The sequence below is a fragment of the Varroa jacobsoni genome, unplaced genomic scaffold (genome assembly GCF_002532875.2).
Source record: "Varroa jacobsoni isolate VJ856 unplaced genomic scaffold, vjacob_1.0 scaffold_518, whole genome shotgun sequence".
NCBI lineage: Eukaryota > Metazoa > Arthropoda > Arachnida > Mesostigmata > Varroidae > Varroa > Varroa jacobsoni.
The window spans coordinates 47,696-65,081 of record NW_019213420.1 but is presented as its reverse complement, the minus strand read 5'-3'; the positions used below and the strand labels follow the sequence as shown (position 1 = coordinate 65,081).

General features: G+C 38.8%; 1 protein-coding gene across 3 annotated transcripts in view; it reads left to right on the top strand.

Moving 5' to 3' along the window:
- The window catches only part of LOC111261101 (serine/threonine-protein kinase PAK 2), a 38,909-nt gene extending 30,058 nt beyond the window's left edge, over positions 1-8,851 (top strand). Inside the window, exons 8-9 of one of the 3 annotated variants that reach the window (XM_086968568.1) lie at positions 1,280-1,379; positions 5,005-8,851. The gene's annotated coding sequence lies outside the window, so the exon portion shown is untranslated. The remainder of the gene's footprint in view (positions 1-1,279; positions 1,380-5,004) is intronic. The other 2 variants (XM_022834345.2, XM_022834344.2) reach the window with 2 other exon arrangements.
- The last annotated feature ends 8,535 nt before the right edge of the window (positions 8,852-17,386 follow it).

Genomic DNA, 17,386 nt, shown 5'->3' with positions numbered 1-17,386 from the left:
ATAGATAGACGCTCAACAGCTCAGCGCTAGGTCCCAACCTTTTTTCTTAAAGGAATTCGACCGCCGATGATTAAAAAAGATCGAAACGAAACACAGGAAACTCTCTATTGGTACACACATCTAGACGGCCTGGTAATGCTTGTAATGTTCATTTCCTTTATAATTGCTACTGGGCCTCTAGGCTGACCCAAAGAATGGGGATTCACTGGAGAAGTTCTGGCACGACGTCTCAGCCGATGCAAATGTATATGAAAAATCTGCTGTCGCAAGGAACAATGCCAGCCTATAATTCATCGTAGTGCGATCCGATTTTACAGAGTGTAAATCCAGAAGAGATACCTAGTAATGGTGGAATGCACGGGATACTTTAAATAAAACGATTATTAAAACAAATATTTCGCTCTGACGTATACATCTAGAGTTCCAGCAACCTTGTCTAATGCAGTGGCTGATTAAACGTTTGGAAGGAGTCGTGGGTTGTGTATCGTGGCGCTGCAGAAATGGGGTTATTATGGTTTTCGTTGCGTGTTACGCAAGATCCGCCTACGCCACTTGCTGATGCGTTCAGGTTAGGATTTCAACAGAAAGCTTTGAGTCAAGAACCCGCAGAGTTCTTGACTCATTAATATTACTTAACGTTATTAAGTAACATTAAGTGTTACTTAATGTGGACTTGATCAGTGGCTGTGCAGGAAAGAAAGTTCTGGAATCACGCAGATACCGGCCATTTGTATGTTAGGCCAGTTTTTCGGAACGGAGATTGTCGTTTGAGAGAGAGACAGACAAACAAACGGATATCGAGTTTTTGTAATACAGTAGATTACTAACCAGCTACCGATTTTTTAGTTTTAACTGTTACCTGTACAGCTGTCAAAAATTTTTTATTGTAGGTATAAGGTCTTTTGAGTGAACGAACATGCCTAATTGAGGGCCTAGATGAATTCATGGCTTGAACACGTTTCTGATATGTCGAACTTTGACCACTTTCTAAATATTTGGACTAGAGCTAATACTCTCCAAAAATCTTGGATTACATAACAAGCTCTTTTGTGAAATAGCAGTTCATGTGACAAAAAGCAGAACTGAGTTTTATATGTTTTATGCTTATTTCATTCCCATTTAGTGTAAACTTAAAAAGGAATAGTTTGGAGTCCGGGATCCGCTTAAACTCCGAGGTGTTTTTCTCTAACATTTATTCGAACTATTTTACTGCAACTTTAAACTGAAGGCCGAGAATGACTGATGTCAAACCATTGTTGTTTTCGCTGTTATTAAATAGGGAGCTCCTGAGATTCGCTAAAGACTGGGGTACAAAACAGAAAAGGTTGCTTGTACTGGAGAGTTCCGAAGCACCGTGGCAGAGACTTGGTAGAAGCAAGGTCTGTTCAAAGCACTGAGAAGATTTTTTATATTATTGTGTTGAATTATAACATGTAAAAGTCGCGCGCCTTACGCTCGGTACTGTAGCGTAGCCTGTTATTGAAGTTTAACAAAGTTCGTAACAAAGTATTTCGTTTTATAAGCTTTATATACAGTTTTATAAACATTATGCCCGATGCGCCTTGTAGTACGAGTGCGTATGTAAGCCACGTAGAGATTCAACCCAGTAAAGCCGTTAGATTGGCTCTATTTAATCATTTCAAAAAGAAATTCAGACTTTTGCAACTAACTCCTTCTATGGCGTCGCGGCGGCTCGATAGGTCGCGGGTCCTACGTAAACGGGTAACCTTGCCTGTGGACCACTGGCCTATGTTATAGCAGAAATGTCTCAGTGATGCGTTGTAGTTTACCTCTCTTTAAGCAGTAGTAGATTTGAGTCGTTTGATAGTAAATTATTACTCGTTATTAGCAATGTGGCTTGTCAAGAGTGCGTTCGCTTTTTCGTTTGTCGTCTTTAATAGAACTGTTGAAACCATAAAAAAGTAAAGAAACAATCATGTGACAGTGCTATGGACAGGAAGTTGAAGATTTCGGTGTGTGTCTTGACATGTGTAAGCATTTCGCATGAGATATTGCACAGAATCAATTCGGAGACTCTCCTGAATCCGTTAGCGCTCGTAGGCCACAGTAGTTCCAGCGGAGGGCACGGAGCGGGGACAATCCACACAGCAGATTTGATTTATTGCTCGTGACGGACATAGTAGTCTTTGTATATTTTTCTCTGTACATTTTTGCTGGACTGCATGCGCATTTTGTGTATATATATGAGATTATTAAATCCACGCTTTTGTTGCGAAACGTTGAAGTGTTGGTAGTGATTCTCTGGCCCAAAAATTACTTTCTAATCAGACACGTTTTTACGGCATTTTTAAGAGACAATGTTCTTACCATATTCTTATAATGAGCTTACTCTATAACGGATTTTGACAGACTTCGCGCGCGTAGTTGACCCTTACCAATATTGCTGATGCCGTTTCACGGATATCACTACCAACTACGTCAATGTTTGTGTGAAAAAAAAAACATGAATAGCTTAAAAGATACTACTCTTTTTAACAGTTACAAGAAAAACTTTTAAGGAAGGCCGGGTGTAAGCATACCAGACTGCATTGTTTCGGTTCTTATATTTTTAAAGAATTTCTTAATTTGAGTGCTGTTTTCGGTAGTCTTTTAGTAGTGAAACTTCTTCTAGGAGTTTTAACTTTAGGACACTTGGGTGGGTAGCAGACAGACACCAATAATCCACCCGGGATTTGTCGTAATTGGATTGGAAACCATTTACTTGAACACTCATGCAAAATCTATGGCAGCTTAATCGCATACCCGACGCCGTTTGAATTACGTAGTTGGTTTTACAAAGGAGCTAACTCCAGATACATTTAGACTGAGAACGAAAAGGCCGTGTAAAATCCGCCACTTTGTCTCGCAAGTGCAGGATAGGACAAAAACTCAAAAAATAAGCCAGGTCGATTCGATATTGTTAGTGAATAATTGTCAGCGGCGAAGGAAACTGATAATAATTGCAGTTAGCAATAAATCTCTCTTTGAAGTCACCTTATCCCATTTACCAAGGACGTCGACTAATTTAATGATAGTAAATTCTACCACATTGAATTGTTTCAAATATGAGCAGCTTGATTGTGCAGTAATTAAAAATTCTATTAACCGAATTGGTCGAATAGTTATAATAATCATTCTAAAAAAATATCCTTTTCTGTCATCTCTTTCAATGTTAATCTACTGTATCCAAAGGCATATAATCAGATACCGTCGCATTCCACGTTGGAAGCTCGTGTTGCTTCTATTGACAGACGGATTTCGATTTCGTCCTTTTTTCGTTTTTGCAGGCCACCGGGTTCAGGTATAACGTAAAAACCAATTTCTACGTCAGAACATCATTAGTTATACCATGGTAGTCATGAGGCTTTTAGCCAATGGGCTTGTTACAGTGTAGCCGGTGGTGTCCACGTTCATCAGTGGTACTATCACGTGAGCACGGTTCTTCTGTTCGTCACGATCCCGAAACGAGGATCACAGAAACGGATCGTCCGCTGTACAGAAATGGTTGTCTGACAATAAACAGGAGCGACGCAAGAGCGTCGAACCATGAGTCAATACACTTATGTAATGTGACAGTCGGAAGCACGCCAAGAAGGATTTGACAGAAGATAGAGATTCTTGGCTTTAGCCGAGTTTGGGTTCGGATAGCCTCATAGCTCGGGTCTGGAATTTTTCGAACTTCACTGCCACTACTATTACCCGTAAGGTGCACGCGCTCGACAACATCGACAGAAAACCCACAATTGTACGCAGCCTTGCAGGTAGCTTTAGGTCATTAGTTCCGTTTGATGAATGGACTTACTCATGAATAGATCAGTGCAGTGCTGAGATGTTTTCCTCCGTATGGCCCGCATCACTTCGCGCCATTGTGCGAACAAAATCTGAGCAACAACGATGCGCAAATGCTATACATAGTTAGCAAGGTGATACCCCTAACCGCATGAATACTAGCATTTCTAGAGACAAAAAGGAAAACTTGCGTCGTTTTTAATGTAAATACGACCTTCTAACTTCCCTATATTGTCTCGGAGCGAGCAGTAAGCTCGATACAGGCTCATACTGACACAGTCAAGATAGTTGCGTTTACTTCTCAGACAAAATCGTGTCATCTGTTTCGGAAAAAATGTGTACTTAGGATGTCAGGCTCACGTCAGTTCCGTAAAAAAATATTTGCACCAATACACACATCTTCAAAGTTCTCGATGAGATTCGGCGTGATATCTCTGTGTAAAGAGCTCGAGCGCAAAATTACTGAATGGCAGTGCACCGCAGGTCCTAAATTTGCGTAAAATCCTATATATCATTAGTAAAGACTTTAACATTTTTTATCGAGAAACTTATAGATACTTCTGAATAATACTTGCTTTAAGCCCAGAAAACAGTAGCATTTTGGCAATCTGTTCAGGAAGATTAATAACGATAATGATAATTAACTTGAATATTCGACAAATGAATGAAGGTATCTTGCTGCATTAAGAATCCTCATATTAAATTAAAACATAGTTCGTTTTATTTTTTAAAAGTATATAAATTTTAGTGCCTACGAAATCACGTGGACTTTGGTGTCCGATTATAGATATTCATAACTGATGTGGGCAAAATAGTTGCTGGGGCTCAATGCATTACCGAAACATTTAGCGACTGAAGCTTTGCCTATAATAAAAATCATTGTTTTCCCTTTATATCAGAGTTCATATCGGATAGGCAAAGCCTTCATACGTTATGTCAGAAACAAACAGTGGAAAAAAACTATACAAGTTTGCTCAGAACCTCTTAATGTGTACCGGAGTAACTTTCAGTTAACTTTCATATTATGGCAATTATTTCTGAGAAATAATTTAGATCTACAGTATGTTTAAACGTTAACTACGAATTTGTCCTGACCATATTCTAGGCTGGTCATATAAAATATAATAATGTTTTCTTAGTCTAAAGGTCTTTAAAGCCTTAAACATCACTACATGGCTTTTTGTCTTATTGTCACATCGTATTCCTTTTTTGCAGGTACGTTGACTGTTCTATGATGATGTTCCATGCGTAACATTGATGAATTTACTATGCCCAAACATTATCACCTTTTCCGTTGAAATCGAACCACTTCACTGAACTGTGGTACGACGTCGTCTGATTGACTCCGTGGACGCTCGGTTGGTTAGAAAGGACACAGCAGCTGAATGCTTTCACTAACGTAAACTGGGATGCATTCTGTACCGTAAATATATATTTATATAATACCGCGACACTTGTAGACATTAATTAGTCTACGATGCGTTTACGCGTCATTCGTAGGAATAAGAGATCGAGTCTCAATATCTGATGAGGACAGTAAGACACTGTGTTTCATGGTTTGAACGGAGATTGTCATATGAGATGACATAGCGCAGATCAAACGATGCATAACGAACTAACAACAGGATGAAGTTTAGGGAGGTTAACATGTGACGTCGAAAAGATATGTACATAGTTAGAATGAACACAAAATAGAAGGAACAAAACAAGAGGTGACCTTGTAAGAAGGAGTTACTAGGACAAGATGGTGCACGCCTCAGTTTGCAGGAAAAGATTCATTTATCTTCCGGAATCTTTCCCTTCCGTGATAGCAGAAGAAAAACGAAAACAATGACGGCGAGGAGGAGAAGGAGAGAGGAGAGAGAGCGTAGCACGGGGAACAAACATTCGGATTAGCTGGTGTGCATTACGTGATTGCGACATTCACGGTCTGGACGTTTTGGGACGATAGACACTAAATTTCGGGAAACCTGATTGAGGCTTATAGGAGTTGCTCAGATGTGAGACAACTACGCTCTGACAACCGGCTGAAATTTCCAACTCACGCATTCGGTACACATACTTGATCGACCTCGGCCGATTCGGGATGTTAGGCTGGATAACGGTGGGAAGCTAATCAGGGGTAAGGAGAATTTAGCTATTATTTAAATTACTAATCCATGAACTCACCCATTATAATAGAACGACAACAATAGTAGTTAAGAAGTAGTAATGCTATGAATAATACTAATAAGAATAATATAAATATGCATAATACCATGTACACTTAGTGTCATGTTGACGTTGAAATACATATACTCTCTCATAATACTGCGCTGTTATAATGGCACGAGTATTACCACGCACACACACACAAATCGTAGGCGAATAAGCAAACACAAAATAGACTACGACCCATTTGACATGTTGAAGGCCATTAGGCCGCTGTAATAAACATAATTTTATTCTAGTAGTATTTAGTCTGAACAGTAATGCTAAAAGAGCGTAAACCGTTGACGAATTTTAATCAGTTAAAAAGTAAGCTTGTGATGCTGGTATAAATGGTGATTAATAACAATAACAGTAGTAGCAGACGACTATAAACAGATTCAAGGGATGTCCCCGAGATGGCGTTGTGGGTAGCATGTTTACCTGCTAAAGATATTGGATGGCCTGGGTTCGAATCCGAGCGTAGGTCACCTCGTTTCCTGCTGGCAGTACTTGAAACATTTAGTTTTCTAGTGAGACTAGATTTCTGAAAACCACAGAGGCCCAGAAATAAATGGAAACTTGCATATCTAGAGAAAATCTAAAGAAAAGCATAGAAAAACATGATATACGCAGGCAAAACGACATACAGTTTAATATATTCAAGCACATTGATATATATCGAATTGAATCGCAAAAAAAAACGGTCGTAGTGTTGATTGATTCGTAGTTAGTCAAACGCATCCAATGGTTCGCAGTGAAACTGGAGCAGCGAAATGATCTAGCGCTGCGATGGATGACTGAAATTATCAATTTCACCATGCTGTTAGCATGTTGCTTATTCTGCCAGGGCAGGTGGTCAGTGGACCTGTATAATACAATTCTCCTCAGTTTTACCTCTTAATCAATAATCGACGAATATACCTTGCATTTTTATTCGAAGGGAATGAATCATACTTTGTTTTTATTCTCTAGCCATACCATTTACGGTATCGAATTTTAGCGGACAAGCTTTTTTGGGGACCACCTCTTTTAAGTGCAACTGCCAATTTAATAGCTTCGTGATGCAATAGCTTCAAATTGTTTGCACTAAATTGCAATAAGCTTGTCTAGTTCGGTATCGATTCTGCGCCCCAAAGGCGCCATACTAAAAAAAATAATAGACAAAGCTCCGCACTGACTTTGGTAGCAATAGGTTTAGTTGAACAGACCTGGAAACAGGGAGACACACGGAAACACAAGTACAGCAGTAGATTTGTACATACGCATTTAAACACGTCTATAGACAGGCAGATTGGATACTAAAGAGACAAAAAATAAGAAAGCCTGCTCCGAATCTAACATAGAAGGAGAAGTTTGTTACAAAATTTACGAATGATGGCTGAATCGATTAAAACTATACGAACGATATAAACAAAAGTTAATAATAAACAAAAACCAATCAAACGATAAGCTCGAAAAACGAATTCATCTACCCAAACACAAGAGTTATGAAGCATGATATAATACGAATTGATTTATTGTTGCAGCTTTGCTACAGTAGAAATGACGAATGTATGATCTATCTTATATGAAAATTACGACGGGATAATCTGAGATCGATATTCCACTGTGGCCAGTTTCCTTTGTCGCTCTGGACGCTTGACACGTTGCAATTGACGTGCGATCCAATCGTGGCGGTGGAGGCTATTATAGTGGAAAACGTGTGATTCAAATTAGGATGGATTCCAGTTGAAATAGTAATCTATTAGATAGAGATTGCTGTGTTTGTTTTATCTTGAAGAGAAATCATTTTTGTAAAAAGAACGGCCTAAAAACTCCATACGGAATACTACATTATTAAGGGGGTGTTGAAAGCCGCTGATGGTAACGGAACGTGATGTAGCTAGGGTGAAAGACGGGCTTGGTCGATGAAAACGAGGACAGCTAATAAGGATAAACAGGAGAAAGGACTGACGTCGGTTCTATAGGGAAGGGCTGTATGTGTACCTGTATGACGTGTGATGAGAATGATGATTACGATCCTGATGGCGAACTTAGAAGATACGGAATGAGCATGGTAAGCTGGCCGATGAACTAGTCCGGTTTAAATGCTGGGACAGAGAAAGAATTAACAAGTAAATATGACAGAACAAGCTAGATAAAGGGTGGAAATAATTAACGACGGGAGAAGAAATGGTATTGATTGCGAACGATACATAAAATGAATAATAGAACGCAGTACGGACGCGTAAAAAATTGATGACTGATGATCTGGTCGATAGACCGATGACGACTGCTGGTACACAGTCTCCAGTGTAATGTAATAATGAAGTAATGATAAAATATATATATATATATATATATATATATATTAATGAAAGATAACAATAATAATTATTATTTTAAGATGCTAAACACTAAGAGCGAACGAATGGGTTTATGAAGGTGACACCTCAAAACTCACAAAAACAGAACACACAAAAATATAGAAAAACGGGAGGAAGTTGATTATGATGAAACGTATTTGCCGAACTTAGTGACGAAGCGGCAAAGAATTAACGATGTGGTCCTCTTTCTCGAGAAATGGCTCACAGATGGAACAACCGTCGAGAGATTGAGGAGAATTGAATTGCTGGAAAAGAGTAACAGAAAATAAATGTAAATGATTCAATGCTCCTTATGATTGTAAAGGTTTATTATGTTTTTATCTATTCACTGTGCCTTGCCTCATTTTGCTTGTACCTTGCGTGACAGACTTCTTATATCTATGCATAGAAAATGGCACGAAACCGTAGGAGCCACGGAAAACTTTTGTAGGTTTCCTTCAAATGCTTCCAGTTATAAAGTGATTAAATAATAAATAATACTTAAAAGACGCGGCGTTAAGCTTTGATTTTTTTACGCGTAATGTTTTACATAGTATTTTATTTTTGTTATCTGTTGATCATGTTCGTATTTTAAATTTTCGATTCAGTTCGATCGTTTTCCTAAGATCAATTCTTACCCCCTTTTTTTCTCGCAATAATTTAATAGGTTTCGATTTGTCGTCTTATGTTCGTGCGCTTTTTTTTGCTTCACATATGCTTTAATTTATAAAAGATGAACATACATAGTTGTTTTTGATATAAAAAAATATAGGTAAAAAGATAGACTTTAAGATTCGACGTGGAAGCTTCAAGTTTAACATACGTCTAGCTTTTGTTTAATAAAGTGGCGATCGGTTCTAGGGATGACGACGTCCAACTTAATAGTCCTGTTTTATCAATAAGTATCTCGAACCCCTTTTCCATCGGTCGAGAGAGGCTGATGATCATGGGCCCATTGAACGCAGCCAGCTTCTCGAAGAGCTTCATAAGACGTCAGCACCATGTAATTACCTCCGGTCTTTCTAAAATCACTTGCTCAGTGCGATCCAGCATGAATGAACTTTATGATTTCCTGTACATGTATATCTTATATTTGAGGCAAAATCTAGGCGTATTTTTTTCATAGTAGTTTATTGTAGATAATAGATTATAAATTAAACCGGAAACGCCGCGATGAGTCCAATTAGGACCAGTAAACAGTGTAACCAATGAATAACGAGAATTTCTAATGCTTCGTGGTCTTTTTTTACAGAACCAATTTTGTCGTTTTCAACACTTTTGTTGTTAACACCAGTCTCTATACAAGATACGTTATTTCAGATCCATACCGATAAATATGACTTGCATCTAAACCGTACTTTATACGCAAAAAGCATATTTTAAGCAGCGGATAGATTGCTTAAATCTATAATCCAGGGTAAGTTTAAGTGTCAGTTAAAGTTGCCGTCAAATGTAACTTCATCTTGGCGCCAGAGATATTTATTTCTAGCAGTAGTCAATACCAATACAAAAGCTGTTTCAGCAACACAATGCTCAATGCAGTATTTATGTTCGCACCTTCATAGATTTCTCCGTCACTGTCTGTACTATAATTGAAATTGTTGATAAACAGTGACACTCTTCGGGAATCACCGATGTTTCATATCCTGTCTTCACTGTATTTACTATTAACATTCATTGAAGCCCCATAACAATCTGTATGATTCCTTTACTTAATGGCACCTGTCGACACGACTTAACCCAGCATCTGTGTTTGACTACAATATACAAATATTTTTTCCTTGAAAAAAAAAAAAAGATCTTACTACATTTTATAGGCGGATACGCATATCGAACTTAATTGTTGCGTCGTAACGTTTCTTGTGACTAGAAGTTCCAAAAGAACCAAATCTGTTGTATATAAGTATTTAGATGTCTAATATCATTCTAAAGTTAGGTGGGATTACTGAATGATAGTTCGCAAATTTGTGATGCTTTCAGGTCAGTTACGCTGCATCAACTTTATTTAGATATGTTACATATGTACCCATTCTGGGTAAGTTGCGATACTGTACCCATGAACTGTTTCGTTCAACGTGCGCCGACCTCAAAATATAGCATTCGTATCTACAAGAGCAAATCTATTATCGGCTTTAAGCGGCTATATACAATCAACTACTAAAGTCATTTTGTTTATATCTTAAGATTAGCTCGAAGTTCTCTATATTACCGCGGAGTTGCAGCTTTCCCTAAAAAAATGAGGAGACCTTTATCGTTCTTACAAGGTCACATATATGGATACTGCGCAACTCAATTGACGCATGAAAAATTGCTTAACAACATAACAGGGGAAAATTAAAGGGGAAATATGACAAAGCCTACAACAAGAGCTCGAGACGAAGGCCCATTGTGGTTGGTAAGATTGTAGTGAGCAGGAGAAACAAACAGCTTTAGCTCGATACCGAGACCTTGTTAACACATGTGTCACCTATACAATCAATGAAGGTCGATTGCATCGTCTCGCTGTCGAAGTTTTAGACCGACTGAATGAGAATCCTGAGGAAACCCACCATAAGGTGGGCTGGTATGATTTACCGTGTGCACTTCCTTATCAAAGAGATCGATGCCCTAGACAATTTCCTATAACAAGGTGTGAATAAGTTTCAAGACCCTATCTTCAATCGTTTTTTATTGGGACAAATGACAATGCTATAAATATGTAAGTAGTCGTGTATTTTTCAACTAGGTATTAGATTGTTACACTTCTGTTTGCGTGAACCCCCCATATATGAAATATAACGGCAAGAAGACAGGCGTTTTTTGCGATGCTGGAACTATCGAACATGAACACTTGCTCTAACGAAATATCTTGTAATAAACAGAGTTTTAGATACTTACGTATAGTACAGATAGCGCCGGTATTATATTATTTCTCATTATTAATATATTTTAAAACAACAATTAATGATAATATGTCCAGGACGTTTCGAAGTATAATTTAAGGCTGCTTGATATTTCAAGATAGGTCTCGAGGTGTTTGACTGTACCAATGGCATCGCGAAGAAGATCATTGTGGCTGTCTATGTAGGCTGCATTGGGTAGAGCTTATTCTTCCGGAATAAAAAATTACTATTTGTAAAAATCGATGCATAAGCGAATGCACAAGTATTGGTTAGGTTCGATTAGCCCAGGCAAGACTTGCAACGAAACTTTGAAGTTGTTAACAATTTGCGTTCAGATATAAGGCCTGTTGACGCCGTGTCCTACTGTGGCTTTCATTAGAGATAGATTCCGCCACTCAGTTCGAATTCGCTTCTTTCTAGAAATTGTCGCCCACCGATCTTCATGAGCTACGCTGACGTACCGGCTGTGCAGTCGATATTTGAAAAATATCATAAAAATATTAAGAAATATAAATGGCAAATGAATAAACAAACAACGTAATACATTTTAAGCCGTATTAATTGTAACAATATTAATAATGGGGGGCAGTGGATTAAATTGCTTGGCAGGACGGCCTAGTCTTATTAGCAAGCTCTACGAGAGAATCAAGCTATAGAAACGTCTAAACCGGTATTAGATAGCCACAATGGCAAACGCCGTTAAGGTATCGTGATAACAAACCCAAGAACGATGACGACAGCGTACGTTAACTGCTAGCATTGGTAGACGTTACGCTATACTTTGAATTCGTTATGTGAGCATATAGTGTTCTATAAAGTGTTAGATGGAGCTAGCGGAAACAGGACATGTTGGTAGTCAGGATCTAACTTGACACTTAGATGAGTGCACACTCGCTGCTTAAAGCCGAAAACCTTTCGGCGGGCCTGGAAGCCTGACATCCGAAACATCTGATGAGGTAAGCGCCCCGAAATAAAGCAGCCGTGCGACATCGTTTCTGCACGACAAAATTTCACTCCGGGAGCTGTCTACGTATAAGGAAATACTGCAAATCATAATACTTACACAAGTACTAGGAAATAAAATTTAACTTTCTTAATCAGGGTCGCGTGTAATCCCTAATCCCTATCTTGAGCTAAAAATTGGCTTTCAGTATTTCGTGCTTTTCAGTAGGACATCATTTTGGATCAATGAATTGATGGTGACGTTTGCTGGAACGACTACACGTCGTCGGGTGAAATACAGTTTTTATCCGTACAACTAGCCCTTTTTGTGTGTCGGCGTAAACATTTGCACGGTCGACCACAATGTGTGGGATCGGCATGCATGTGCGTAATTTCATATAAACAGATAGTAGTGCTCTGTAATAGACACTGTGGGACTTCCGCCAACTTGCAGGGATAGTGTATTATCATCGTAACGACCAATTGTGTGTCTAACATTAACGTAACATTTATGAGGTAATAACCGGCTTAGCTTTTACCAGGCCTTCCTTAACCGATAGTGTCATTAGTGTGCGCGCACCGAAACACATCTATATAGAAGGCAAACTGAATTAAGTTGAACAATGAGCGCTACACTGCTATGACAACATGGCTAATTCCAATCTTTCCTATCTCGCCTGTACAAGATTAGCTTACGTCAGCTTACCAAATCAACCTAATGTCAGGTTTCCAGAGCTGCCAAAGCCAACGATTGAATGTGCTCGCCTTGAGCCTTCACTAACTTACTGTTCACAATAAATCTAGATATCAACTATGGCTAAGTTTGCCGAAAGCCAGTGATCCAGATATTACGCTTCGTGACATAACATTGCAATAGGAGAAAAGACCTGAATCTGACAAACTTTTCGACGGCCTTTTTACGCGTGGGTCTTCTATTATTATATGAGAATTGTGAAGAGCATCGACTGTACCTTCAGCAGAAGCTTCGCTGCGACGATCGTCAACGGCAACGCGAACTCGATCATCGGCCAGCTGAAGTGCGCACGCCAACCGCGGGAACTGCCAAGTAATAACTACTCCAAAATGCTCAACGCTTTTCCACGAATAGGGACTCTACTACTGCGTAGCTTCTCTAGGTAAAAGCACATCGGGTCGACCTGGACAACTGTGATTTAGTCTACTTTGCAGCTGGTACATTAATATCCTATAAACTATAACATAATCGAAAACGATAATTAAGATGATTTGCAAAGCGTTGAGGTGCATCGTAAAGCCTACTACTGCCTTCATTCCCAATAACGGCAATTTCCGTACGATTTTTGCCCCTGGTTACTTATGCCACACAAAAATTAGAATACACGATTGAAGTTTGGTGAAGCGCTTTATTTGCGCACAATCGATGAAAATACCCTATCCAGAAAAATCACTTTTCTTATTATCAGAGGCCAAAACGGCTTTCATATCGTCCCGAAGTCCTCAGCAAACCAAATGTCCGAGAACGAACAGCAACATAAAAAGCAATCACTCCGACCGGGATATCCTTTTAATTAAATCCCCTGGTAACTCTTCTCATTTTTTCAAACATTAGTCTGTAGCCAAGCAAAAAAAGCACTATCTACCACATAGCCAAAAAAATGCCTGCTTCTGAGGCTTTATAGGATAAAAATAAGTACCAAGCTATTGTCTGCCAAAAAAATACGCCTAAAAGTAGGACGTTCATAACATACGAAGTTATACAAATTAAACAACAGTCAACTTGAGGCGAATGATGATCTCTTTGTTTGTTATAGAACCATAGTTGTCCTTAACTGCAACAAGCTTAGGTTCATCAACTACAACCAGACAAGCATGGAATCGCTGCCTTACATCGAAGGTCCAACAAGACGCTCACACTAAGATCTGCTATCTGGATTCTCTAACTAAGGTATTTGTCTGAGACTGCGATTAGCAATGCATGAGAGAACTATCTTAGGACAGAAAGACAAGTCTGGCTGGCATACATTTTTGCCACACAGGTAGGCTCAAACATATTTAACTTGGCTGTCTAGATAGGGCTTGCCCTTCAGGAGTTAACCAGCTTTGCCTGACAGATAACACTTTCGTCTACGCAGCTATAAAGGCTGGCATCTTGGCGCGAGCACTTGTTGAATATGAGGGCAGCGATGTTAGTGAGTTCTCTCTTAAGGATCTAACAAAAATTGTTATAATTGTTTTTTGTCAAATGTTTTACATATTATATGATGGTATTAACATACATTTAAAATTATGTACGTTACGATAGATCCTAATAGCACTTCTGTAAAAAAAAAAGCGCTTGGAATTAGTGAAGGTGAACTTTCAGATTACATTACTTAAAACCATTTTTTGCTTAAAATTGATGTCATTACCTTATAGAGTAATTCGCACTACCACAATAAAAGTTCCTATGCTATTTTTCTGCCTGCTTTTCGTTCTGCTTCCCTTCAGCTTCGATTTTTACGTCCGACATTGCCGCTACACGTTTCATTAGACAGCTGGCCCCCAGCACGAAACGAATTGTGTGACAGTGCTCGGATTCGAACACTTTGGTCAGCCTATGAGTATTGAGTTTTACGATTGACTCTTATCCTTATGCGGGAAGATGTTTATTTAGGGACAATCATCGTATAAGTTCGAAGAAGGCCGGAAGAATTGTTGGATTTTTTCCTAGAATTGGAACTTAATCTTGCGAATGCTGAAGGCTAGCTACAAGGTGTGTACGAAATTCGCAAACGTGAAAGAATCCGAGTATCATTACGAATTAATAACTCCCTAGTGAGTCCTGAGAATTGTATATTTTCGCAAAGACGGAAAGTTCAGCAACAAAGATAAATATATGTGTATACAACACTTGCCTTTCCATGCCGGGCAGATTAACGGACAGAACCGCAGACATATTTTGTTGGAGACTCAGCCGCTAATATGCAATGATCAATAAAAAAACAAAAGTTGAGCACCGAGCTGAAAGTCTACCCATGATCTGCAAACCACATCTGCGCTTTAATTATTTCGCTTCTCCTTGGCAAGTTTAAGGGGCGCCTCGCGGGACGACGTCAAATCTCTGAAGGATGAGCTCTGCAGTTGGCTCGTACGTTGTATATCAGCTCCAGCAAGTAGAGCTCGTGTGCCTCTGTACACAACTACCACGTGAAGCAACGGATTCTATCTCCTTCCTAGTAAAATTATATCGATATTATAAATCTGCAATGATAATAACACTCGTGCATCGTAACCACAGCAGTGAAATAGTATCTAGGAACTATTACATTGACCACAGATCACCATCGCTTTAAACGTCTTCTTTTCCTCCACTCAAACGTAAACATTTTCTTTGTCTACTAAGATAGCAAAATATCAACCCCAAGATGATATATTAGGATGAATACAGTACCATTGCTTTTAACAATGATAAGTTTTGTCCTAATAAACAAACAGTAAAATAACCATTGCCTATAGGAATGATAGATATAAAAATTACTATAGCGTATTATACTATCATTAGCGTATCTTCACCGTGGGTTGATTAAGTCAAATGCCAAATATTACTTCTTCATATACCGCTAATTCATAGTGAGTTAACTGAGCAGCTTGAAATTTGTAAAATTGGCCTACAGCTTTATCAAAACTAGTTTGGCAGGAGTTAGCAGGTTATGTTTTAACCCACTAGGAAGTGATTTAGAAAAAATGATGGGTTCCATTTTTACACATTTACAGCTTATTTTTATACGCTTACGGCTTACTGAGGTTAATGAATAATCATGTAAAACCGCATTTTCGCATAAATTACATTTACATGTGCATAATAAATTACTGGAACATATGCCCGAAGTCTCCGATGTTGTCCTTCCATAAGGTACATGGTCCGCAGGACCGGTGCCAATCAGCGACGAATCACTTCTTTAATAATCCTTCCGATGCGAAATGCGCCACGACCTTTTGGTATCTGTTGACCCGCCCCCACCCCCAACGTGCCTTGGAGCTGGGGTTAGGTGGATCACGCCAGCACTGAACTGCAAGCATAATATTCCCAACTATTTAGATAGCAAGCACTTTTTGTAACTGTTGCTTTTCTTCGGCAAACTTGTTTGACGGCGGCGAGTCAGCGAGCCCAATGTCTAAACAACACAAGTATTTCCGTGTCTATCGCAGATAGGTGTTCTGGGCCTAATGAAAAGTCCGATTTAATTGCCTGTTGAAATTATACAGTGATGCAAAACATCTACGAAACATGCTTTAAAAAAACCCATAGACTATTTAGATTGACTGTAACCATGTAGGCGTCACCGTTATTATTAGTTGGCGGACGTCATGCGCGTGATGGAAAGATTTACGCTTTAAGTTTCCTTTGGGCGAAAATCCAATTAAAAAATAATAAAAATCAAAGTAACTAGTGATGACTGTTGCTATGATTATTCCTATTATAGACAGCGTATATAGCAATAGATACGTTCGCTTCGCCTTTGTATATACATGAGTATAGTACAGTTATGGTTGTATTAGAATACTTGGCGATCTCGGTACTCCCAGCTCGCAGTCCAAGATTAACTTATAGATAATCAAACAATAAATTCGTATTGATTTACTCATAACATACAAACAAGCATGTTTTTCTTTGTATTTCTGTTAACATTATTTTACACTCCTAGCTCGTTAGAAGTTTACGCCCTATAGCAGTGCGACGTAGTTGCCATTTGGTTAACTTTTAGCTGTGCTTTGTACGACTGGAAAGAGAAGTTAAACTTGAGTTCCTTCACAGGGGTAACATACAGCCTGCCTTTGAAGTTAGCTCGTTTCATTAACTTCATCATTTCCAACCTTCTCTCATAAACCGTAAAAATCAGTTTGTGTCTACTAAAAACTAGTTGTGGTCCCCCGCTGACAGGCGTCTCTCAAAAAAGCTATAATTTTGGCGTTCTCATAAACGACAAAATAATAGCTTCCCTTATAATGTCTCAAGGTCTACTCAAATAGAAGATTCATTTTGAAGAAGTCTCGCACAGTTCTGTTATTGAGTTAAGAATGGCTACTGTTCTTTTTATATATTTTGACGTAACGTTTCAGTATTTACGGCGTGCACAACTATTGATCAGTAACTTTCATTTACTACCACATAAATAACAATCGCTGGCATCAATGTGCAATTCTCTGACCGTGGCTTCAGAAGTGTTTCTGGTGTCATCTACGTCAGTGGCTTTTGTCAACAATAATTGCTTCCAGGGT